We start from the raw sequence: 27,644 nt of genomic DNA on the forward strand, positions 1-27,644 counted from the left end.
TAAAGAAAGACAATTGAGGTGAAGAGGTCCAGAAGGGGACTTTGCAAAAAACCCACAATACCAGTGATGAAGAGCTGTACACTATAATCTTAGTGGCATTAGGGAGAAAGGACGGGACTTTCAGGGGGACAACTTCAACAGAACTTAGCAAATATTGGATACAAGTGATGAAAAAAAGAAGGAATTAGAAAGGGAAGGGCTGAGAAAACTTCCTAGGGGAAAAAAAACAACCTAAAAGCACAAAAAAGGAAATAATTACAATAAGGAATAAAATGGAGTTCCCTGAAGAGAATGAATATAGATATGTAGAGATGGATGTAGAAGACAGAATATATGTATGTGTATCTGCATATGTGTGTGTATATGTGTGTAAGTATAAATACATACATCTATCTATTTATAGGTATATGATATAGATATAACATTTATTAAGTAGATACTGGGTGCCAAAGACTTACTAAGTGTTAGGGATTCAACTACAAATAAAGACCTTGTCCTCAAGGAGATATATTCTATTGAGAGAAAGCAGCCACATACATAGGAATTAGAAGTGGGACAGAGGGAAAGGGTACCCTGGGAAAATATGGTTAAGAGGCTACAGGAAGTGACTTGGTTTTCAGAAAGATAAGATAAAATGAATTTAGACTGTATGATTAAAGAGCTAGCAATTGGATATATAGAAGAAGTGTGGCATAATAGATGGAGAGTTACCCTCAGAGTTGGGAAACATGTTCAGATCATGCCTCCATCAAATAATGTCTATCTGACTGAAGTCAGATAAGTCATTTAACTTCCCAGTGCTGAAGGTAGCTAAGACCATGAGTTGAAAAGGTTTCAATCTGCATTAGTAAAGGATGTTCTTCATAAGGAGCTCTATATATCATAGAACCGTAAATAGTCTCCTATCCCAAATTAACATCTAACTAAAGAAGCAGTTAACAAAAACCTAGCACAGTTTCACCAAGAACAGATCATACCAAAATAATCTTGTTTCTGCTTTTTGAAAAATTTCCAAACTGAGAGATAAGGGGATTTGTAGAAGTATCATTTACCTAGGTTTCTGCAACGGATTTGATAAAATCTCTTGTTCTATCCATGTAGAATTGTTAGAAATGTGACTGAGATGACTGTATAATTACTAAAATTCAGAATTGACTGAATATCTCAAAATCTCACAGATTTGTCACTAATGTCCTTTGACACTGTGATATTTAATTTTTTTTATCAGTTACATGGTAAAAGAATGGAGAGTACCTTTATCAGACTTACAGAAAACCCAAAGCTGGGAAGGAAATCTTAACAGTCTAAATAATTAGACTCACTTTAATAAAATACAATGAATTAGAGATAAATGCAGTAAAATGTTAAGTATTATGTAAAGATGGGGGTCAATTGAGTCAATTATTCATCACATCCCTTAGACATTATACTTTCATGAGGTAAAAACATATTTGAGTTGAATCAATTAAACAAACAAAGGTATTTCAGCTATTGATATAGGAAATGTCTTTGTACTGGTTAAGAAGTTTGACCACACTCTATGGGTTTATATAAAAGCAATGAATTAGTTTATAATTAACAATTCAGCGTTACATCTTGTAATGGTAATTTAAATGGGAAAATGTTTCCCATTCATTAATAGGCCCATGTGACCTGCCTGAGTCACACGGAAATCTGAGTCCCATGGAGCCTGTGGTGGAAGGTGTTTGGTGAACTGGTGGAACAGGAAGAGGCAGAGCCAGAGCAGAACTGAGAGGAAGTTAATCATGACACCAGTCAGAGCTACGAAGGATGCGGGCAAGTAGGCAGTTGGCTAGCATGCGTGAAAGAGCTTGTTTGTGATTTTGTTTAAAAGAACTGCTTTGTGGGAAGCCTAGCAGGGGGAAGACTTGGGGATAGTTTGGTCCTCTGCCTTGTTATTATGCATAGATTATGATGGATTTGGCTTTGTGGTGTCTGCATAAATGTTTTGGTTCTGTCTCATATGTGGAGAGTCTGCTGTATTTTCGCGATTCAGAATTGCTCCAGGATATCCATGGATGCCTTAGGCACTGTGAACATTTTGGTGCTACATAGGTTAGTGGTTCATTTCAATTGCCCAGAGGCAAGGAATGAACATTAGATTTTCTCCTTATCCACCATAGGACATGACCCTGTGAACTTTGAAGGTTCAGAGGATTTTGGACTTCAAGTTAGTATCCTGTTATTTACTGCACCTCAAAGAGCTCACAAAGGACAAACTGGATACACTAAGGAAAGGCAGCTTCATGACTCTATAATGATCCCAGCAGAGAAGCTATACCATATCTAAGGGGAACTTCATGAGTATCCTGTGAAGCACAGATAAGGACTTCCAGGAACTCTAGGCTGGGAGTAATCTTTTTACACATATACTCCCTCAAACTGAGTTTAACTTTTCCCTAGACTCTGTAGGTATTAATGGAAGATTGTCACAGGTTTTATTTTATTTTTTTAAGGGGCATTATACTACCTGTTTAGCATACCACTAGGGGCTTGTGATACATCATGATAGAATGGACAGATCCTTAGCAATATCATGAAGGCCTGGAAGAGGTGTGGCTCTTATGCTCATGATTCATATTCCCTTTTCTTTGATATCTTCACTTGAATATCCCACCAGTATTTCTAAATCACTATTTTTATAATATGATACAGTTTTCCTCCTGAACTTCTTTTTTTCATTTCCTTTCAATTACTTAGTTTTACAATTTCAAAAAAAAATGCTTTCATTTATTTTAATGTTTAGTCAATTGATAATTCCTTTTATACCTTTCTGGCACATCTCTCAATTACTTTTTTCTGTGTTCATAATGATACATTAATCCTTTTCTGACTAAGCTGTACTCTTTCAATAGACTCAAAAATGATCTCCCTTTCTCTAGTCCCTTTTCCCTTTCAAGTAATCCAAAACACATTCTACATTAGTCACATTTTTCTTTTAATCCTTCATTAACTTCTCATTACCTATGGAATAAAATTAAAAATCCTTCACCTGGCATTAACCAAATCCAAGCTTCAACACTCTTCCTACCTTTCTGACATTTTGTACCAGTATTCTTTCACTAACCCATAGTCTTGTCAAACTAGAAAATTTAATTTTCAACCAGTATATAGAGAGTTTGCATTCTCTACACCTTTGTATATAATATTCCTAGTTCCTGGCATAACTTCCTGTCCAGCACTGCCAACCTAATTCTTCATGGACCATTTTTTCTGACAAAGTTCCAATGCCATTTCTATCATGATGTCTTCCATTAACTAGACATACTTTGTACCTACCTATGTGAATTAACATAGCACTTTGCACCATCCTTTTTTATTTCTTAATAGTCTCCTTTATATTAAACTTGAGTACATTGTTCAGTTGTTTTTCAGTCATTTCTGATTCTTTGTGACCCCTTGGGGTTGTTTTGGCAAAGATACTGGAGTGGTTTGCCATCTCCTTCTTTAGATCATTTTACAGATGAGGAACCTGAGGCAAACAAGGTTAAGTGACCTGTGTAGGGTCACAAAGCCAATGAGTATCCAAAACTGGATTTGAACTCAGAAAGAAGGGTCTTCCTCACTCTAGGCACAGCACTCTACCCACTGTGCCACATCACTGTCCTTTTATTTTCCTAGTTGACTGTAAGTTTCATGAGGGCAAGAGTATTTTTCCTGTTATCCCTGACAAGAGTGACCTCAGTTCCTTGAGAGTGGTAGGCAGATGATAGATTGAGTGGCATATTAATAAATGTATTTATATACTCATAGATAAATATGAAAGTAATTATCTAGCTACATTCCTTCCTTTTCCATATAAAGAAATTGAGTTTCAGAGAAGGAAAATGGCAAGACCTGAAGCGAGAACACCAAAATTTTCTTGCTAATTCAATGTTCTTTCTACCAGAATGAGTCACGATTAGAAGGCTTCTCTTGAAAATAACTGGGAAGAAATCAAAACATTCTTAGTTTTGACTAATTTTCATATACTACCTATGAAGATAGATGCTTTTATTCTGTTATAAAATATCAAATCACTAAAAAGAAAGGAGCAACAGAGGACCAATATATTCTTTTCAAATTCAATGTTCCAAAACATTATGCTCAAAGTTTGGAAAAACGAAACAATATTCCTCCCATCAAATAACAAAATAATTTCCAACTTTAAAAAAAAGCAGAAAGAAAGAGGATTGTAAAGGGTAACCTACAAAAAGGAAGCCTTTATTATGTTAACCCTCTAAGGATATAGCAATACAATATAGGCAGAGAGAAGCAGTTCATAAAAATTCATTTAGACTTACCAGAATGCTTTATCCAACATAAGCAAATACTCAATCCACAGAAAAACCATCTTGGGCAAAATATTAAATGAGCTCTGGGATATGGAACAGCAATATCCTTTTATTATTTTATTACAAGCACTGCTTTAGTTGTATTCATTTAAATTCTTAAATTTCAGTGTATTATTTGTAAATGTTTTCCCCCTAAAGCTGAGGAATAGGAAAAGTAATAGATAAATGCTTTTCCTCTGCCTCTCATCTAGTATTAAAGTCTTCAATTCTGCAATTACAAATATTTAATGCATGTAAAAAATATAAATGGAAGACAAAATAAATATCCCATGATTGAATCAGATTTCATGCTTCCTTTTTATTGCACCAGGGAGGCTTGGCTCCTCCTGGGTAATTGCTATATGAATCTCTAGCCTTCTCTTTAGGACATGAGCAAAAGGAATTAACAAATAAATAAAGGGATTTTGCTTTTAGTCCAACCAAAAGTTTTCTGGGAAAGGATATCTATAGATTCATTTGGGAAGAAAAGTTGTCAAAATCCTGAGGAAACAATGATGATGTACAAGGAATTGGTGACAATCTGAAACTAGATTCAATTCAATTTTTATCAAAGGTGTTGAAATGTTTCAGAACAAACAGAAAAAAATAAAATAACCTATTTACATTTTGGAGAGGATATTAAACATATGTTAAGGGTAGAAGATAACAACAGCCTCCAAAATGCTAAGCTTGAGGAATGGATGAATTGATGGAGAGCAGTGGTGGGGATTAACGAGATTTGATTCCATAGAACTGACTCTTCCATTGAACTCACATAACACTCATACATTTACAATGCTGGAAGGAATTATGTGTGTGTGTGTGTGTGTGTGTGTGTGTGTGTGTGTGTGTGTGTGTGTGTGTGTGATGGATCCCTTTCCAGAGTGAAAACCAAATATACTGTAATTTATTTATCAAAATACACAAAAAAATTAATGAATCTCAGCTTCAGAACTCCTGCTCTAGCCCAGGCAAGGGGAACCTTTGGCTTCAAGGCTACATGTGATCTTCTAGGTCCTTGAGTACATCTTTTGACTGAGTCCAAGTTTTACAGAACAAATCCTTTTATTAAGAGGTTTTATTCTGTGAAGTTTGAATTCAATCAAATGACCACACTTGAGGATCTACGGCCACAAATGGCCTCGAGGCCATATGTTCCACACCCCTGATCTAGGCAAACCCCTTTATCTTGTAGATGAGAAAAGTGAAGCCCATGGGTACTTGAGTCATTTATCTCAGATATTCTAGGATAACCCTAAATTCAATAAAATTAAATGAACTTAAAGTGGGACTATGAAAATAACCCTATCAAGTTTTTTTTTTAGTTTCTAAAATATGGAAGTTTGACACAAGATATTTTCTGAATTCCCTCATCTTGATGGAAGTTTTAATTCTACCATTTAGACATAGATTATAGACTGAGTATAATGCATTTAGAGCTAGAATGGACCTTAGAAGTCAACAAGCATAAACCCCTCCTAATAGTAAAGATAAATAAAGAGAAGTCCAGAAAGTTATTTAAATGATTTGTCCAAATTCTAGGTCTAAGATTCTGGGCTGATATAGATAGGTGAGTAACTATCTTTTTTCTTAACTGGATGGTTAGCAAAGGATGCAGCCCAGTACAAGGGAAAGAATCCTGGATTTAGAGTCAAAGAGCCTATGTCCAAATCTCTCCTCTGTCACCGTAAGTGAGACTAGGTAAGTCATTTAGATAAGTGTTTTTATCTAAGAATGGAGAGAGCTGAACTGAAAGGTCCCCTTGCCTTCTTTTAACTCAAAATACAAGATCTTTTTAACAAGTTGAAGACAAGGTGGGATTAAGTGGAAATCACTAGATTTGGAGTGAAAGAATCTGGATTTGAACAGAGGCACTGCTATTTAATACACATTTCATGTTAGATAAGATGATATCTGAGAGCCCTTTGAACTCTAAGTCAGAGACCCTATGAGTATCTATTACTACCCCCATCAGATCATGATTTTCTTAAGGGTTACTTTTTCCTCTTGTATCCCCGGAACTGAGCACAGTGCCTGATAACTTTGGGTGCTTAATTAATGTTTATTGACTAGTGAATAAAACTGACAGAGTATATTGTCACTGAATCTCATGAGTTATTTAAAAAATACATATATAAATATATGTGAACATAGATGTTAATGTTGATAAACATAAAAATATATGTGTATATATGTATGTAAACATATAATTTCTTGTATGTACATGTATAGCACATATACATACTATATATACACATATGTACATACACATATGTATACACTTACACACTATACAGACAGACAGAAATATGTGGTTAACTTTGACCAAAACATTTTTAGGGATGAGTAAATCTTTAAGTAGAAAAAAATTTTATATAAGGGGATTAAATATCTGACCCAGATCGTTCTTACAATTTTGTTTGCTCCCAGTAATTAAGTTGAACTATGGATTGGTTAATAAAAAATGCCATATTTACAATTTTGTTGAGGGTGATAATTTGAAACCCCACATCTCTTAATTTAATCTAGCCAGAAATGAGACAGAGTCCAAGAGGGAGAGAGTAGCAAGGATGTGGGTCCGTTTGTGTGTGTAGAGTGAAAGATAGTAAAAATGGGTTTACAGTCCAAATGCAGCAAAAACAAGCAGAAGAACACAAAATGCATAGTGAAGAGTCAGTGAAGATGATTAAGGCTGAAATTGAGCATTTGAAGTGTCAGTTAAGATACGATATTTTTTTTTTCACTCACAAAAGTTTTGCCTTTATGGTAACATTGTCTTAAAGTATCATGAAAAACATTCCATAGTTGAGAAAGAAGTAAGATTGACATATGCAAATTAAGTGACAAATAATATTTTTGCCAATATACTTTCATTATTATATCTCATTCAAGATCTCCTTTGGAGTTTAACAATGAGTCAGATCATCCTAACTCTTTCATCTTCACAATCAAGTTACTTGATCTTTATTGCACAAAACACATGAAAAAGACTGCCTCTCAATTTATTTAAATGGATATGGCATGTGAAGCTATTTTTTCTTTTTCTTTTTAGGACCTAGGTGATCAGTAAAACTTTTCCAGTTAAAATATGTTCTAGCAGGAGGTACTACATTTTATGAGTTAATAAAATGAATTGCAAAATGCCCCCTGAGCAGTTTGAAGGCCAGAGAAAGTAGAAAAAGGTATTTCTTTTATATACATAAAAAAGATGAATTTATTTGATGGTAGATAAATATTACAATAGGGAGAAAGAATACAGATTGAACCTAAAAGCAAAATCTTTTAATTTAATCTCTGTGGTTTGGCCTATACCGTCGCTCAGCTGAACAAATAATTTTAGAATCTTGTAAAATGAAATGGGAAAGCTTATAAATGAAATGAATATACGTAAGGATATTACTTGTGATCTATTGTTATTATTATAAAGTTAAAACTGTGCCTGTGTGAACTACAGCTCTTCACTAAAAAACCCCTTAGGTGAGCTTTTTTTTTCAAATATGACATATCCACACCATAATATATTGACTTTAGCTTATTAGGAATGATTTTGATAAACTTTAAATTAAGAAATAAGATCAATGAAAAAAGAGAGAGGTGAGATAGACAGACACAGACAGACACAGAGAGAATTTCTTGAGGTAAGTAGGTAATATTTGAAAGTGAGAGATATTAAAGACGATTTCCTAGAGGAAGCTAGGTGATATAATGGCTAGAGAACCAAACCTGGAATCAGAAAAACTTGAGTTCAAATCCATCCTCAGAGAGTCAGGTGTGCAACACTTGGCAAGTCACTTCACCTCCATTTACCTCAGTTTTCTCATGTGTAAAGTGGGGATAATAACAAAACTTATCTTCCAGGGTTATTGTGAGGATCCAATGAGATAATGTTTAAAAAGTGCTTAGCCCAGTGCCTGGCACATAGTAATGCTATACACGTTAGTTGTTATTGTTCATGATGAAAGATATTGCCTGAGATTAGAGCACAACAGACCATAAGGGAGTGACCTTGAGGGTTACCTGTGTGGATGACATCAGAGAATCTCTTCTACAATATTCCCAAGAAGTTTTCATCCATCTTTCTTCATTCAAAGACATCTAGTGAGGGAAACTTACCAAATCCTGAGGCAGTTCATTCTACTTGAAGGTTCTTCTCCCTGATAGGAATTTCCCTGGCATCTCATTATATCTTCTTGTCTCTAATTTCTATCTGCTGTGTCTAGTTTTACTCCCTCCTTTGAAGTTAATTTTAACAAGCCCAATCCTTCTTGCACTTGACTGCCTATCCGATATTTGAATACATCAATCATGTCAGTTGCTCCCCACCCCACTCCAAAACCTCAAGGTTAGCATGTTGAATCAAGTTCTGTTATATAAAATTATAGTCAAGAAAAGCTAATATCTTCATAATTAATCACTTTACTATCATCAATCACACATTTCATCTTACTGGTTAAGCATCTAATGAAATTTACTTCTCTTAAAATAGTGCAGATGTAATGTTCAAGATTGCTTTAGAAATAGTAGAGAGATATTTTGATATTATTGTCAAGATTCTCATGCCAAGATCACCTCCACCCTTATTTTACTCCTCTCTCTTTACTATTAGAGCTAAGGCCCAGTTAGCAAGCTGTACCCTGGACTTGGCATAACAACAATGCTTTGTGCTCATCCTCTGGTTAAACTTTGCTGAAGCAAAATCCCCAAATTGCTTCACACTAGCCTCAAGTCGTCCATGAGCTTAGACAAGCACCTGCAGGAGTCACATTATTGTCATGAAGCCCAGCTATGAAACAAACTTGTCTCACTGTGGCTGTTACCCCTCCTTGTGACAGCTATAGCTTCACACTAGCCTCAAGTCGTCCATGAGCTTAGACAAGCACCTGCAGGAGTCACATTATTGTCATGAAGCCCAGCTATGAAACAAACTTGTCTCACTGTGGCTGTTACCCCTCCTTGTGACAGCTATAGCTCACTGTGTAGCAACTACTAGATGTATTAAGGCTCAGCCTCATTAAAGTGGGTCTCCTCCTAGGGAAGGCCCTACAAGGTGTGCCTAGTTTTCCTCCTCCAATGGAATAAGAAAACTCTTTTCTTATGATCACTGTTAGCTCTTTGGTTTTATTGTATTTTATTTTTCAGAGCTAACAGTTGGCATGTTACCTCTGTGAACTCTTTGGTATTTTTCTGTGACTTTTTGGTCATTTATTTCAGTATTTGACAGTTGGTGTTAAAAGTCAATTCAGAAAGGAGAGAAGGGAGATGGAAGGTAGATGATGTTTGTCATTTTTTAATCAAACAATGAAGGGAAATTGCACGCACACACATCTTCAGAAGGAAAAGGGACTATAAGAAACAGGTGATGTGGCAAAAGAAGGGGCTGAAATAGGATGAAAGAGGGAGAAAAGTTTATCCATTCTCAAGAGGGGGGTCCCATTGAAGAGCACAGTCATGAGGGGAGAGTTAAGTGCTAAGACATAGGGATCTCATTTTTCAGTTCTGTCTCATTCTTTGTGAACCAATTTGGCGTTTTCTTGGCAAAGATGCTAGAGCAATTTATCGTTTTCTCCAGCTCATTTTACAGATGAGGATTCTGAGGCACACAGGGTTAAGTGACTTGCCCAAGGTCACACAGATACGAAATATCTGATCCTGGATTTGAATTCAGGAAGATGAGTCTTTTTTGACTTCAGACCTGGTGCTCTATCCACCATGGCATCTAGGTACCAGAAAGGGATCTTACAATCTGAAGGGATTTCATGCTCAGAGAGGCCACAAACTCTAAGTCTTGTTCCTCCATAGTCAATATCCTGCCTCAAAGAGAGAAGGGAAATCTCTAAGGATAGGAAGGCAGGACACAGACAGAATATTTCATGGAAAATGGGACATAAAAAGATAATGGAGAGGGAGGGTATAGAACCATATGTTCAGGAACAAAAACAGATTTCTATTCTGGGACAATATTTCAATCTCCCCCAAACTTTCTCTTAGTCAGTAAATAGAATAAAAATCAGAGAAGAGTTTAAGTGTTTGAGAGTCACTTAGATTAGCTCAGAGACAACCAGGGAGGAACATCTGAAGGTAAGAAAGTATCCCAGTAGCTGACTGTTCTCACCTCCCCAGGAAAGGAGACTGGTACAATTGCTAGGCCAATACAATCTGAGGAAGGCAAAAAAAAAATATGTATTAAGTGCCTATGATGTAACAGACTTATTATGTGCTAAGTGTTTTACAAACATTATGTCATTTCATCCCAGAAAACTTAAAGGTAGCAGATAGGAGTCAGACACTTTGCCCAGGGGCACACAACTAGTAAATAGTTGAGACTGGGATTAGAACTCAAGCTATTTGGATTACAAACCTAGCCCTCTATCCTCTGTGCCACTTAGCTGCCTCTGGTCATGGTCCATTCTCCCATTCCTAACACCATAGATCTGCCTCTGCTCCTTGTCATTGCTATACTTTCTTTGCATTCATCCAGCATCTGTCCCAACCCTGACTTAGACATAAGTTGGTGTTTATGGCTAGAATTGCCAGCAAGCAAAGACTGGGGATTCCCTGCTCATAGCTATGTGGAATGTGTGATATATTGAAAGTCTCTTCAGGAAAGAAAAATCTGAAGGCTGTTGGAAAAATCTAATCCCAAAACAACTCTTTGTTTTCTGGTGTCTCAATGATCCATTTTCCCTCATTACCTTCTGGGAGATATTACAAAGGCTTTTTGAAGGGGCCTTGTCATCATCTGTGCAACTAGGTGACAGTGAATAGAGCACCAGGCTTGAAATTGAGGAGACCTTAGTTCAAGCCCCAGCCAGGGGCCCTTTTACTTCAGGGCCACACTTGAGGACCCAGAGGGCCACATGTGACCTCCAGGCTGCAGGTTCCCCACCCCTGCCCCAGACACTTACTACCTGTGTAATGCTGGGCAAGTTACTTTGTTGTAGTTTCCTCATCTGCCAAATGAGCTGGATAAGCCAATTGCAAACCATTCTAGTATCTTTGCCAAGAAAACCCCTAATGGAGTCATGAAGGGTCAGACATGACTGAAAAACAACTAAGAGCTAGGCCTCATTGTTTAATTCAGTTGGTATTAAACTCAAAGACAAACAAAAGCCATGAATGTGCACCTAAGGATCCCTATAGGCTCCATACTGACTTAGTTTTAAATAGTAATTTTATCCATGATTTGTTTTAGTTTCATTTATTTTGTCAAATATTTCCAAATTGCACGTTAATCTAGTTTAGGTTTCATTCGAGAATGCCATAGGCCAGGTGTGTCCCCAAAGCCTTGTTTATGTCTCCGATCTAGTCCAACCCCATCATTTTATAGAGGAGGGAACTGTGATACAGAGAGGTTAATGACTTTCCAAGTGCCACACAGGAAAAAATGTCAGAGACAGAGTTGGAAGCCAGTGTCTCTGATTCCAAGTTCAGGGAGCTTTCTATCATATAGATATTTTGTAAGTTCTCTTTCATCTATAAGATTTCATTATTTAAGAAAGAGCATGTGTTAAGTTGTGGTAGCCCAATATGCTCATAATTTATGCTTTATTGTTTAGAGCATATGACTGGCACATTACCACCACTTGGTAACACAGACCTTAAATTGCAGGAGCAATTTCTTACACGTGGAAATAATTAAACTAGGGGAATGAAATGACAACAAGTGAGAATCATGGACAAAAACATACAAACATCCTTAAGTCTATTCCACCTTTCCTCACAGTGTATTGTTGATTCTTTGTGTTTTCACTGGCACCAGATACTTACAAGTTGTGTGACCCTGGACTAGTCACTTAATGTCTGTTTGCATGAGTTTTCCCATTTGTAAAATTAGAATAATAGCAGCACCTACCTCTCAAAGTTATAGTGAGGATCAAGGGAGATAATCATTGTAAAGCACTTAACACAATACTTGGCACACAGTAGGTGCTATATAGATGTCAATTATCATCATCGCTATTATTATTTGAGCTATTCTGGAAGGCACTATCTAAAATACTAGTAAGCAACTTACTAAAAATTAGTAAGGTGTCATTATCTTTCATATAGAAAGGCACTTTATGAGTATTTGTATTTGTGTTATATTTGAAAAGTCAGAAGGAAAATATTTTTTTCATTTTGTAGACAATTTTGAAACTATCTTTGTGCAAGTAATAAATCTTTCCTTTAGAATAAAACATAAGTAATAGGAATGTGGCAAAAAAAAACAAGACTAAGCAAAAAAAACCCAAAAAAGCAAACAACAAAACCAAGCACTCACCTACCATGTAATAAGGTTGGGTTTCTAGGTAGCTTTATTTACCCTGTAGCTCTTTATCCCTGGAAGCTGGACTGTTCCTTAGTATGTCCTGCAAACAAATTTCAGCAGGAAGTTCAGTGTTTGTTATCTTAGTACTCTGTTGAAAGTGATAAAGAGTTGAAAAGTAATTTTAGCCCTGCAGACAAAGAACTGAGAAAGTGGAAGCCAAAGACACAAACTTTCAAAGGATCAAATGACAGCTTAATGTACTAAAGAATTATTGTTAAATTTTTAAAATGAATTATCAGATGAATGAGAAATGATCTGTTTTGGAAATTTAGAAGAAGATATATTGTAAACCCATGAGTACAAAATAATTGAGGAATAATATTTCCCTGTTGTATCAACTTTTGATTTGATGGTCTCATCCAGCATGGGTAGTTAGACACAGCTGTGGCACAATGAATAGAGCTCTGGGCCTATTCAGGAAGTCTTGAAGAGCTGGAAGGATTTAGTTCAAATCTCTTCTCAGAAATTGATGTATGTTCTTGGGCAAGTCACTGAAATTCTGTTGACCTCAGTTTCCTCAAATATAAAATGGGATTAATGGTACCTACTTTGTAAGGTTGTTATGAGGATCAAATAAGATAATATTATAGAAAGGACTTAGCATGGTACCTGACACATAATAGGCCTATAAAAATACTTACTCCCCTACTTTCTGCAGTGGTACATAATCTGTGATGTCTATCCATACCCTTAAATCAGTCTCCCTCCGAAAGTTTCACAATATGTTAGAGACATTCCCCTCAAAAGCCTAAAATGGGACCCGCACTAACTTAACAGATGTTTTCATTTTATTATTAAATATTGTTGAAAGTATAGGTAATAAAAAATTTAAAAAAACATTTGCCTACTTCATAATAAAGATTCCTACATCAAAATGTTTCTGAGCAATAGTAGAGACATTTTAAAAACACATATTTGGAGATCTTTTACATGATGGAAGGACTATCCATATTCTTAAGTTTTTTATATAAATGAGGCTGAGGTGTTGTTAATAAGTCTCTACACCTTACTCCCACAAAACTCTCTTTTTTGTGTGTATTTGTATGTATTTTAATTTGTTAAGCATTTGCCAATACACCATTACATATATCTATATATTAACACAGTTTTAAACAATTCTTTTTTTCCAAGTGTATTAATTTGTTTTCAATTTTCAACAATCACTTCCATAAGTTCCAAATATTTTCCCCTTTCCTTCCCCCTCCTTCCTCAAGATGGCATGCAATTTTATATGGGTTCTATACGTACATTTCTATTAGACACATTTTCACATTAGTCATGTTACAGAGAAGAATTAAAATGAATGGGAGAAACCATGAGAAAAACAAAACATAACAAAGGAGAAATAGTCTACTTCATTCTGCTTTCTGACTCCATAGTTCTTTCTCTGGATGTGGATGGCATTTTGCATCAGGAGCCCTTTGGAAATATTTTAGGTCCTTGCATTGCTGTGAAGGGTTTAGTCTGTCAAACACAGTCCTCACACACTGTGGTTGTTACTGTGTACAATTTTCTCCTCTCTCCACTCACCTCACTCAGTGTCAATTCATATATCTTTCCAGGTTTTTTTCTGAAGTCTGCCAGTTTGTCATTTCATTTAGCACAATAGTATTCCATTACATTAAAAAATCTTTCTTTAACACCAATATTAGCCTCACAGTGTCTGGCACATAATAGATATTTAATAAATGTTGTTGAAAATTGACTTGACTTCATGTTTATAGCCATGAGTCATTGAATGGCATTAATATCAGCAGAAAACAGATAGGGATAAGGAATGGGCCTTCTCTAGGATAGAGAATTCTTCTGAAGAAATTCTCTCTCCTAGTGCAAGTAGGAATCTGCCGCATAACTTATTGGCATGTAACCCTGCAAAACTAAGTCTTGTCCTGAGTCATACAAGCAGTAGGAGAGATAGAAATGTGCATGGATTTACCTGGATTTCTCTGGTTTGAACTTAAATCATGTGGGACTTCAGTCATTGAAAAAACTATCACTTCCATGAACTATTGCAAAGTTAAGTAAACAGAACCAGAAGAACATTGTACACAATAACAGCAATATTGTATAAATGATCAGCTGTGGAATGACTTAGATATTCTCAGCATGCCAAAGATCCAAAACAATTCTGAAGAACCTGTGAGGAAAAACACTATCTACCTCCAAAGAAAGAACTGATAAAATCTGAATGCAGATGAAAGCATACTGATTTTTTTATTCTGTTTTTCTTAGGGTTTTTTGATATGACTTCACATGTATAGCCTTTCAAATTCCTTGCCTTGTCAATGAGGGGCAAGGGAGTTAGGGTGGGAAAGAATTTGAAAGTCACAATTGTAAGAAAAAATGATTAAAATTGTTTTTAAATATAATTGGGAAAATTTAAATATAAAATTTTTAAAAAGAAAAAACACTATTAGTAGTGTTATACAGTATATGTCAGAGGTGGGCCTTTAATACAAGTCTTTATGGTTTTGATAACGACTCTTTTCATTTTACTATAATGTCCCTTATATTAGAATAAATTTTTAAAAAATCAAAAAATTCAGCAAACTTGTATAAAACATCAAATATGTGTCAGTCAGAGCAGCTAGGTGACAGAGCAGATAGAGTGTATGGCCTGGAATTAGCAAGACTCACTTTTCTGAGTTAAAATCCAGCCTTAGACACTTATTAGCTATGTGACCCTGAGCAAGTCATTTAACTCAGTTTGCCTCAGATTCCTCATCTGTAAATTGTGCTGGAGAAGGAAATGTCAAACCATTTCAGTATCTCTGCCAAGAAAACCCAAATATGATCATGAAGAATTGGACATGATGGAAAAATGACTGAACAACAACAAAAGTACCAGACACTGTAAAATATCACACATGACAAAATAAAGATTTCATAAGTGGAAGTAGACTACAACGTTTCAGAAGAAAATTTTCATGTGAGAAGCAGATTAAAAGACATTATCAAGGTTACCTGAATACAATAGACAATAGGTTAGTTATAAAATGAGAATAAAGAAGAAGTAGAAAGCCCTAATGTTAGATTAGCATCAATGTGATGCGTGTGTTCATCCTTCGTTGCCAAAAAAGACCATGCCATCAGAGAAATGATGACATGACTTGTACTTGACTTTGTTTTGAGTGAGGGAGGGCTGGGTAGGTTACCAGCCTCACTTCTCCTCCAGAGTCATCTGAATCCAGTAACCAGATATTCATCAGGATGACTGGAGATGACCCAGGATGAGGCAATTGGGGTTAAGTGACTTGCTCAAGGTCACACAGCTACTGAGTGTCAAGTGTCTTATGTGTGATTTGAACTCAAGTCCTCCTGACTCCTGCACTGGTGTTCTATGCACTGCACCACCTAGCTGCCCCAATATCAATATGATATCACAATAGCAAAAGTAGGGAATCTAAGGAAGTGGGTAAATCATTCATGGAAAAGTCATTGGGATAAGTGGCTCTCTCTCTCTCCCCCTCTTTGTCTCTCTCTCTCTCTCTCTCTCTCTCTCTCTCTCATCTATATTTATTTTTCTCTTCACCTTTTCTCTGTTCACAGTGGAAGTAAGAGAATTATTGGTGTAGTGAAAAAAGAACCAGACACCCAGGAAGGATTCAAGTCTCATGTCTGTAATGTATAAACTTTGTTATTCTAGTCAAATCACTTAACTGCTCAGTTCTTTGGACATTTCGCTGAGTATAGATTACAGAGAAGGTGTCTCTACGTTAGTAAATAGAGTTTTCACAGGTAAGGGGGCCCCTATACTAATGAAATCACAAGCCCACTCCCTATCTCCTATTCTCCATTCCTCTATTCATGTAGCCACCAGCCAATATAGTCCTTCATCATGACTCACTTGCCTGGGCAATTGTAACAGTCTAGTAATTAGTTTCCCTTCTTCAAGTTTCTCCCCTCTGTATTCCACCCTCCATGTGATTGCCAAAGTACAGATCTGACTATGACATTCTCTAACTCACTAAATTGCAGAAGTGCCCTATTACCTCTTGGAACAAATATAAACTCCTCTGTTAGGAACTGAGAACTCTTCATGTCTTAGCCCTTTCTACATTTCCAGTCTTTTCACACATTTATCTGCTCTGCAAACTCTACAATCTAGTCATATGTACTTAAATGCTCTTCTTCAAAGAAAATGCTGTCTACTGGCTCCTTAAATTTGCATTGTCTTCCTCTAATCCCTCCATGCCTAAAATATTTTCCATCTTCTCCCTCCTCTAGCTCATGGAATCCTTGATTTATTTAATGACTCAACTGAAGCACCATATTCTGCAGTAAGGCTTTCTGCACACACACCCCCTTTCTGAGGTTTCTTGTATTTATTGCTCATTATAGATTACAAACACATGCAAACACATAGAGACAAATATGGTTATATGTATAATTTATATACACACATATATGCATTGTCTCTCCTATTAAGATGTAATCTTTTTGAAGTCCGTTGTTGTTTCATTTTGGTCTTTGCATTTCTAGTGATTGTCACAACAGCTGGTACATAGAAAGTATGTTATACATTCTTGATTATTGACTGATTAAACATATTCCTCTTCTTTCTTCTTTCATATGCTTTATATTTATCCTTGTGTGTATGCATATATTCACAATACATGCATACATATATACATACACACAGGCATGCATACATAAGGGCTCCTTTCTTCATTTACATTAATAATTGAGAAATTGATATATTTCAAGACTTAATTTTGGATAGCTATAAAAGGCACATATTATAGAGAAAGAGAAACACAGAATGCCTATTTAAGTCTTTGTTATTGAGAGATTATCCGTTCTGAAAAACCCTGCCCACAAAATGGTTATAATTGAAAAGCTTATGTATATAGTGAACCAGACGTAAGCTGAAGAAAAGAAAATTTAGCATAATTGAAAGAGGTAGGGGGAAAAGAGACAAAGGAACTGGGAAATGGGGAAGAAGAGGACAGATGGACTGATTCTTAAATCTAAAACTGTTAAAATATGTATATTAAAATAAGTAGGAGAAAATTGATTTGAAGCATGCAAGCAAAGGCCAAATTGATCCTTTTAAATAATGCATTTACTTTATCCTTCAATTTGAAGGAGAAAATACACATTTTTAATTTCAATTATTTTTCCCCCAACCAGTTACTTTGGTGTTAGTAGCAATTGAAAAGACCTGACTAATCCTGTTTACTTAGTGTGAAAGGAAATGATGTTAAAAGTCATTAAATGTCCTGATAAAATCTTCAGGGACTCTAAAAAGACCTATAAAAATATTCCAGGAGGCTTCTTTCTTTGCTCGTGTCTTAATTGGAAGTATGCTATACCTATAAGTTTATGTCTCTTTGACAACTAGAGATTACATTCCCCATCATACCACCCTCTATGCCAATCTTACTGTGAAAAGTGAAGTTTCAGACTAGCTGTTTTGGATATCAATCAAGGAGCCAACTAAAACTGGACTTGTTCTAGTGTCTCCCCTAAATTAACTATGGACAAAAACTGAGTATACATGTTGACAACACTTGAAACTCAAAGGATGGGGAGGCAGAGTTAGGACTAAGAGCTGGGACCTTAAATCCCTGATCAAGTAGACCTGAAACAAACAAAAAGTATGGTGGGTGATGGGAGGGAGAAGATGAGAAGTGGGGCACAGGACAAGGAGAGATGTTCAAGGTCTAGCAATTTTAAGATGAGAACTGTATGAGCAATGTATTGTTTTCATTTTATCATTGTGATATACAGGTGGAGTTGGGTTACTCCAACTTAGTGAACTGTGGTTAAAGTCAGGGAATATATCAAAGGATTAGATATATAAAAATAGGTTGCACTCACTCAAAAGGGTATATTTTCCAATTTGAAAGATAACACAAAGAACATACCCTTAGAGTTTCTGGCCAGAATAGAAAACAATTGCCATCAGAATCTAAACAATGAGTTAGAGCGGCTGAGTCTGGGCCTCTCTATTATTGATCATTTAATGAAAGCTAGAGTGATTTGGGTTTAAGTTCCATTTAAAATACAATGGACTTTTTAAAAACCTGTTTTTGAAAAAGGAATAATAAAATAAAAAGGAGGAAGAGAAGAAAGAAGAGAAGAAAGAGGAGGAGAAGAAAGAAATAAAGAAAGAAAAAGGAGAAATAATAAAAATAACAGTAGTAATATCTCCCAACTTCTGTTTGAATTGGCAGGTTGGGTCTTCAGAAGACAGCAGCTATTACTCAGGTAACATGATAAAAAATAATTAATGTAAAACCATCTCCTAAAGAACTTGGTTCACTTTTCCTAAAACATACACACGGTTCATTGGAGGAGTAAGCTTAAACTTAGATAATAAGAGTAATGAGACGAACATGTAAGAAATATGTGCAACAAGGTTTAACTCACATCTCCTGTTCTGAAAACTCTTCTATCCGAATAGGGACCTTATCCAGAACCTTGTTGTTGTGGTTGTTCATCTTTCATTCTCAAAGAGGACTAATTATATCACAGATCATATCCACAATTACAAAGAATCAGTTCTACTATATAAAAATGAGAGTCATTCTCTTGATATGAATAGGCAGTTTTCAAAAAAAAGAAATCCAAGTTATGAATATCTTTCTAAAAAAACCCTTGAGTCCCTAATAAATAGAGAATAAAAATTAAAGCAGCTTTGGAGTTAGATGCCCTATCTGTCAGAATAGAAGAGGTGACAAAAGGAAAATGATGGGAAAAGGAAAAAAAACACACTAGAACATTGTTGGTGGAACTGTAATGTGTCCACCTATTCTTAAAAGCAGTTCGAAATTATGCTGCAAAAGTTACTAAACTGTGCATGCCTTTTGACTCAGTTATGCCTCTACTATGCCAATAACCCAAAGAAATCAAAGAAAAACCAATACACAGAAATATTTTTAAGAAACATTTTTGCTGTCACTGAAAATAGGCTGTGTGATTTCCTATTGGGGAATGGCTAAACAAATTGTGGTTGCTACACAAAAGTCATGTAATATTGTTATTCCATAAAAAATGACCAAATGGATACTTTAAGATGAAACCAAGAAGATCTTTATAAAACTGATGAAGATCAAAATGAGCAGAATCAGGGGACATTTTTTTTTTATTATAACACATTATAGAAGAAACCAACTTAAAAAGGTTTAGGACTTTAATCAAGACAATGATAAACCATGCAACCAAAAGAATGAATAGAAACAACTACCTATTTTCAGATAAGTGATTAACTTGTCACATTTTGGGAATTAGGACATGGTCAATGTGGGAACATATGTATATATATATATGTATATATATACATATATATATATACACACACACACACACATACATACACACATACACACATACATACACACATACACACATACACACATACATATGTACCCTGAGAACCCTAAAAATGTAATACTATGGAAACCAGGGGAGTACAAGAGAATACAAAAAGAAACAGTGTTTAACAATATCAGATGCTTTAGGTATATCAAGGCGAATTTGAATCAAAAAACGTTCCCTTTATATGGCAAACAGTAGTTCATTGGCTACCTTGAGAGCTATTCTAGAACTATGGTTCTAAGGTTCTTAGTATGACACAGTGACCAAAGAAACTGCTGCAATCTTGGGCTACTTGAAAAGATATATAGTATTCAAAACTAGGGAAGGAATAGTGCCATTGGACAGTACCCATGTCTGACCATATATGAAGTTATTTTCTTTAGCTCAGAACAGTAAAGTTTAGAGTAGACAGTGGAAATCTGGGGAACATATAAAGAAGAGTGACCAAAATGTGGAAGGGCCTTAGATTACACTATATAAACGTCTTCTAAAGGAACTTGGGATGTTTAGGCTTGAAAAGAGATAATTGGAAGGTGACACTTTATTTGAAAGGATTTTATGGGAGAAGTGTTGGATGATAGTTGCAAAAGCAAATCTTGGCTCAATATGTAGAAATATTTTTTTTACCAATCATATTCTGCTTTCCTAAATTAAGATGGATTACTTTTAAAAAGCTTCTCTACATGCTTTTAAACAAAGGGACCTTATTAACCACTTAATGGATTGATCAATAGATATCCAGTAAGCCTCTACTGTATTCCAGTCACAGTACCAGGTATTGGAATTGCAAACATATAACAACCATCACCTTAGTCAAATAACAATGAAAGACAAATTAAAAAAAAAAACCTTCTACCCTCAAGAAACTTACTTATGAAGTATGTGATAAAAAGGACTATGGTTTCATGTAGGAGCTGAAATACATGGTTCCTGAAATCCTTTCCATTCTGAAATTTTGTGATTTTCAGAGCTAGGAAAAGGGAGCAGGTGAAGGGAGATTTTGTCTTGAAATCAATCAATCAATCAGGACTTTATTAAGTACCTACTAATGCCAAGAACTGTGAAATATAATAATAATAATAGCCACAATAATAGTAATAGTAATTTCTTCCCTCAAGGAATTTACCATAAAGTGATCACATAAGTAAATGCAACATACATTCAAAATAAACAAAGGTAATTTTGGTCCTGGACAAGACAACAATAACGGTCTCATATAAGCTGTTGTGTTTGAGCTGGGCACATAAATGTCAAGGACTGTTTCATTTTGGTCTTTGCATCTCCAATATCTAGCAGAGTGCTCAAAACATAGCAGAATGTAATAATTAAGTGTAGAATAATGAACTGTAAGCCCCAATCTCCATGATCTTATGATTTACATAGAGTGACACTTTTTTTTAGGAACTGTCCCATTGATATTTCTACAAACATCAACGAACTAGGTATAGAGGTAAGCTGGAACTTGGACTTGGGTTTCAAAGTCTGGCTGTAGATTTTTGGGGTATATGGTTTGGTGTCTGATTGTTAATGAAATCCTAAGTAATTCCATCTATACAACTTTATTTCAAAATAGTAGAGGCTAAGGTACATCCAAAAGTGGAGATTGCCTTGGATTCCTGTTTTCACTGGTTACCTCAGTCCATATTATGAATTTGGCTGTGATTATAATGGCTTAGGCTTAGGTTGGCACTTCAGAAATCTGGCTCCATTTTATGAGTTGGGTGATTCTGTCTCTGATTCCTTTATTCTAAAGCTGCACATGTGATATCCTATTTATATGTGCCAAAACAAAGCAGCTCAAAGATGAATTGATAATATCCATTATACATTTATGCAATCTTTTAAAATGATCAATAAATATTTCCTCATTTGATATTCAAAACAACTCTATATGGTAGGTTATAAACTACTGTTTTATATAAGATGAAACTGAGACTCTGAGAGATTAAATGCCCTCCCACAGACCACACAACTGAAACTCACATTTGCCTTGTACTTTGTGATTTGCAGTAGACAAGACCTCTCTCTTTTGAGAGAGGTAAGCCATCCAAGGACTATTATTTCCATTTTACTGATAAAGGAACTGACATTTTGAGTCACCAAATGACTTACCTGCCTCAAGCATGGATCTCTTAAATATATGACTGAAGATTTGAAACCAGATCTCCTGACTCCAAGTCTAGCTCTCTATTTATCACAACATGCTGCCTTTTAGTTTTTTAAATGGGGACAGAAGAGGCTGCTGAGCTCATTTTATTTTGCTCCTTTCTTTCTGATGAGGAAATTGAGGTCTAAATAGCCTGTCCAAGGTTATTGGATTATCAGCAGAATTAAGAATAAACTCATGTGATATTTCTACTCTCCCATAAAATAATGCCATTTCTTGTGGCTAGTTATTTAAATAGTCTGAACATTAATGTTTCCTTAAATGTAGTTGGGGTTTTGTTTCTAACTGAAATGCATTATAGGATTTTCATGAGCAAGAATGCAGCTGTCCTTGGAAACATATCAACATCTTGAATGCAGCTATAAATATTTGTTTTATCTCCACTTTATCTATAATGATATAATTTTGAGAACAGAAAATATTGACTAAAACATGGAGCATCCTACATAATCTGCTAAGTGAGATACAGGTATGAATGCCAGACTTTCCATACTAGAAAACCTGACACTTCATTTTCTAGGAAATAAAAAAAATCTCTGTTAGATGCAAGCTTATTTGCTGGAAACTGTCTGTATCCTTTAACCTCGGCATCATTCAATTCAGTTTGAAATAGTAAATAACTAAGTTACATCATTTAGCAATGACTTCACATTTACAGAAAAATTCCTTCTTTTTTTTTATTACAGTACTTTTCTTTATCAGAGGATCAACTGTCATTTTATTTAATTAAAAAATAGATTATCCAAAAAACATGGAGATGAGGAAGAAGGTCTAGAATCAAAGTAAAGAGAAAATAACCTTACTTAAAATTTTTTTTTAATTTCCTATTTAAAATAACCTTTCTGGGATTTCTAAGAGCCAAGATGGTGGAATAACCAATAAATCACCATAACTTTCCAATATTCACCTCCAAACAATGATAAATAATACCTCCATATAAATCATAGAACAGTAGAACCAGCAAAAAGAGGGGGTGAAGCAATCTTTGAGCCCAAGAAACTTGGAATATCTGCAGGGAAGGCCTGTCTCACTTGGGTAAAAGGGGAATGTAGTCCAGGACTAGAAGCATACCAGCAAGCTAGTAGCAAGCACCACTTCAGCAAAGCAGCAGATTTCACTACTGAGCCTCAGTACTGTGCAGCAAGTAAATGTCAGCATCAGGATCTCACACATGCCTCAGCATAGCCAGAAAAATGGGCAGATCCCACCTCTGAGAACTTCCACTTTCTTTAGTGTAGTCCAGAGCAAACATGTAGCTACCAACCCTAAGGGTGCTTAAGCAAACAGGCATCAACCAGCGGCCAAACTGCCACATGTTTCAATTGGTTAGTTGTTGTCTTTCATTCATGAAGAGGACCAAAATGACATCACCATGATAAAGTCAAGTTTCAATGTGTCTGACTGTGACTGATCAGACCAATATGAGTTCAGAATGTGCTACCATAGATTGGGCACAGATAGTCTGTGTGAATATTTAGGGAGGATACTCCAAATTTGCATATCCTGAATTTACTTTCAACTGTTTCAATTCTGCTTTGCTTGTAGAGCACAGCATCCTTTTTGATGTAGGCATGCCATGCTGAGTGATCCTGTGTCAGTGCCATGCTGCACAACCAATTCCAAAGTTCTTAACAGAGACCTTGAGAGTGTCTTTGTATTGCTTCTTCTAACCACCATGTAATTGCCTGCCCCATGCAAGTTCTCTATAAGATAATCTTTGGGTAAACATAAATTTTACATTCAAACAATGTGGCCAGCCCATTGGAGCTGCACTCTTTGAAGCATAGTTTGAATGCTTGGAAGTTTAGTTGGAGCAAGGACCTCAGTGTCTGGTACTTTATCCTGCCAAGTGATCTTCAGAATTTTCCTACAGTTCAAATGGAAGTGATCCAGTTTCCTGGGATGGCACTGGTAGATTGTCCAGGTTTCACAGGCATATAACAATTAGGTCAGCACAACAGCTCTGTAGGCTTTCAGTTTGGTAGTCAGTCTAATATTTTTTCTCTTCCATACTTTTCTTTTGCGCCTCCCAAACACAAACAAACTACCTCTAGCAATGCCTGTATTAATCTCATTGTCAATGTGTACATCTCTGGAAAGTATACAACCAAGGTAAGTGAATTTATCCATAGCATTTAAAGCTTCTCCATTTGTTGTAGCCAATGGTTCCACATATGGATGGTGTGGTGGTGGCTGATAGAGCACCTGTGTTTTCTTGGTGTTAACTATTAGGCCAAAATTAGAACAGGAAGCAGAGAAGTGATATGTACTTTATTGTATCTCAGCGTCAGACATTGCATTGAGTGCACAATCATCTGCAAACACAAAATCATGCACCGATACTCCCTCCACTTTGGTCTTGGCTTGTAGCCTTTCCAAATTTAAGAATTTACCATCAGTACAGTTACTGACCTTGATGCTCTATTAATCCTCATTGAAAGCATTTGACAACATGGCTGATAACATCATGCTAAAAAGCATGGGAGCAAGCATACAGCACTGTTTTATTCCACTGGTGACTGGGAAGGCACAAGAGCATTGTCCACTATCTAGAACCTGGGCAAGCGTGCCATCATGAAATTGTTGTACAATATTCATGAACTTCTCTGGGCAAACAAATTTTGACATAATATTCCATAAGCCTCATGACTAATAGTGTTAAAGACCTTGGTGAGATCTACAAAAGTTGTGTGTAAACCTCTGTTCTGCTCCTGCCATTTTTCCTGGAGTTGTTGGGCAGCAAACACCATATCAACTGTTCCTTGGCCCTTTCTGAAGTCATACTTGCTCTCAGGTAGATGACCATCTTCTAGGTGAAGGATCAGCCTATTAAGGAGGACCCTAGGAAGAAGCTTGCCAGCAATGACTAAGCGAGAGAACCTCCTGTGATTGTCACAGGACAATCTATTTCCTTTACCTTTATAGAGATGGACAATGGAGGCATCCTTGAAGACTGGGAGATAACCTCTTGCCATATAACCTGAAAAATTTCAGTGAGCTTTTGTATGAGTAATGGTCCCCCTACCTTGTAAATCTCAGCTGGAATAGAATCAGCACCAGGTCCTTTGCCACATGAAAGGAACTGAATGGTACTCAGAACCTCTTCTCCACTTGGAAGTTCAGCTAAGGAAGAATTGACTTCAACCTGAGGTAAATGGTCGATGGCCTCAGCATTAATTGTTGATGGTCTGCTGAGAACACTGCAGAATTATTCAATCCATCTTTCTAGTATCATGTCCTTATCACTAATCAATGTGGCTTCATCAGCACTGAGCAGTTCTGATACACCATAGATTTTTGGTCCACATGTAACTTTCAGGGAATCATAAAAGTGTTTTGGATTGTTACTATCAGCTTAAAATTGAATTTTATCTACTTTCTTAGTGATCCAGGAATCCTGCATCTCTCTAAGCTTTGTTTGTATTTTACTTTTGATGGGCTTTAATTCTGTCTTCTTAGAGGTGGATGAACTATTGTGCTGGTAAATCCTGTGGAGTTCTCATTTTTCATTTATCAGCTTGTGAATTTCTCCATCAATTTCATAAAACTAGTCTTGATGTTTGTGAGTGTTCTGACCCAGATGACTAAATGCAGTGCTGTACACCAGATCTCTGAAGCTTTTCTGCTCCACTGTTGTCAACTGTGCGCTGGCTCAACTTTTCCTCCAAGTTAGCAACAAACTGTTCACACTCAGAGAAGAGCTCTAATTTATTGACATTAATTCTTCTGGTAGATGTTTTGCCTTGGGGAAGGTACTTTTGATGAATGTGAATATTTAGCTTGGAAAGGATAAGTCTATGATCAGTCCATCACACTGTACCACACCTTGCCTTTGTCACTCTCACATCTTGTCTGTCTCTTCTCCTTAATCATATAATCTATTAGATGCCAATGTTTGCTGCAAGAGTGCATCCATGAAGTTTTTTTATTGTGTTTAGGTAAACAGAAAAGAATGATGGTTATATGAAGGTCATGTGATTCACAAATCTTCAGCAGTAAATGATCATTGCTGTTGCTATTTCAACTCCATTCCTTCCCAGGATTCCCTGCCAAGTCTGGTAGTCTGAGTCTACTCTAGCATTAAAGTCACTCAGAATTATAAGCTTATGCATTTTTGGCATGTTGATAATAAGGGTCTTTAGGTTTTCATAAAATTTTTCTTTGACCTTATCAAAGTTCATCATCATGGGAGCATAGGTACTGATGATGGTGGCTTGATATTTTCCTTCAAGTGGCAATCACATTGTCATGAGCCTGTCATTCACCCCTTTTTGGCAGACATAGCAGCTTGCTGACTAGATTCGTTTTGATTGCAAAACCTATGGAAGCTTCACGTTACTCATCTTCAATGCAGCCACTCCAGAAAAATGTGTATCTGGATAGCTTCAACTTCAATAAGCTGGTCTTCATCTGCTAGCTTTATTTCACTCAGGGCTGCTATTTGGATGCGATACCTGTTGAGTTCTCTTGCAACAAGAGCAATTTATTTCTCAAATCTACTGGATTTTGTGTTGTCTATAAGTGTGCACATGTTCCATGTGCCAATGGTGAGTGGAATGATCTTTACAGCTCTTTTTGTATATATATATAATATATATATACATATATAATATATATAATATGTATATTATATATATATATATATATATATATATATATATATATATATATATATATATATATATATATATATATATATATATATATATATATATATATATTAGTAGCAAAGTCCAACAGCAAGAGATAGAAAAAGAAATCTCATTTAAAACTAGGGCAGACAGTATATTTGAGAGTTTACCTGCCAAAAAAATGTAGGGACTATGTGAACACAATTACAAGACATTTTTTGCACAAATAAAGTCAGATCTAAGTAAGTGGAAAAACATCAGTTGCTCATAGGTAGGCCAAAACAATATAATAAAAATGACAATTCTACCTAAATTAGTTTATTTATTTAGTGGCATACCAATTAAACTATCAGATAATTATTTTGTAGAGCTGGATAAAATAATATCAAAACTCATCTGGAAGAGCAAAAGGTCCAGAATATCAAAGGGACAAATGAAAAGAAATTCTAGGGAAGGTGGCCTAGTGCTACCAGATCTCAAATTGTATTATAAAGCAGCAATTATCAAAATCACTTGGTACTGGCTAAAAAACAGAAGGGTAGATAAGTGGAATATACTAGGTACTCAACACCCAGAAAAAAATGAATATAACAATCTACAGTATGACAAACCCAAGAACCCCAGCTTCTGGGATAAGAACTCAGTGTTCAACAAAAATTGCTGGGAAAATTAGATAACAGTGTGGTGGAAACTAGGCATAGACCCATGCCTGACACCCTACACAAGAACAAAGTCCAAATGAGTACACTATCTTGGTATAAAGATTGATACCATGGACAAACTGGAGGAGCAAGGAATAGTGTATTTATCAGATTTATGGAGAAGGGAAGAATTTTTGACTAAAGAAGAGATAGAAAGGATTATGAAGTGCAAGATGGATA

This window comes from Notamacropus eugenii, chromosome 4 (genome assembly GCF_028372415.1).
Source record: "Notamacropus eugenii isolate mMacEug1 chromosome 4, mMacEug1.pri_v2, whole genome shotgun sequence".
In the NCBI taxonomy this organism is placed as follows: domain Eukaryota; kingdom Metazoa; phylum Chordata; class Mammalia; order Diprotodontia; family Macropodidae; genus Notamacropus; species Notamacropus eugenii.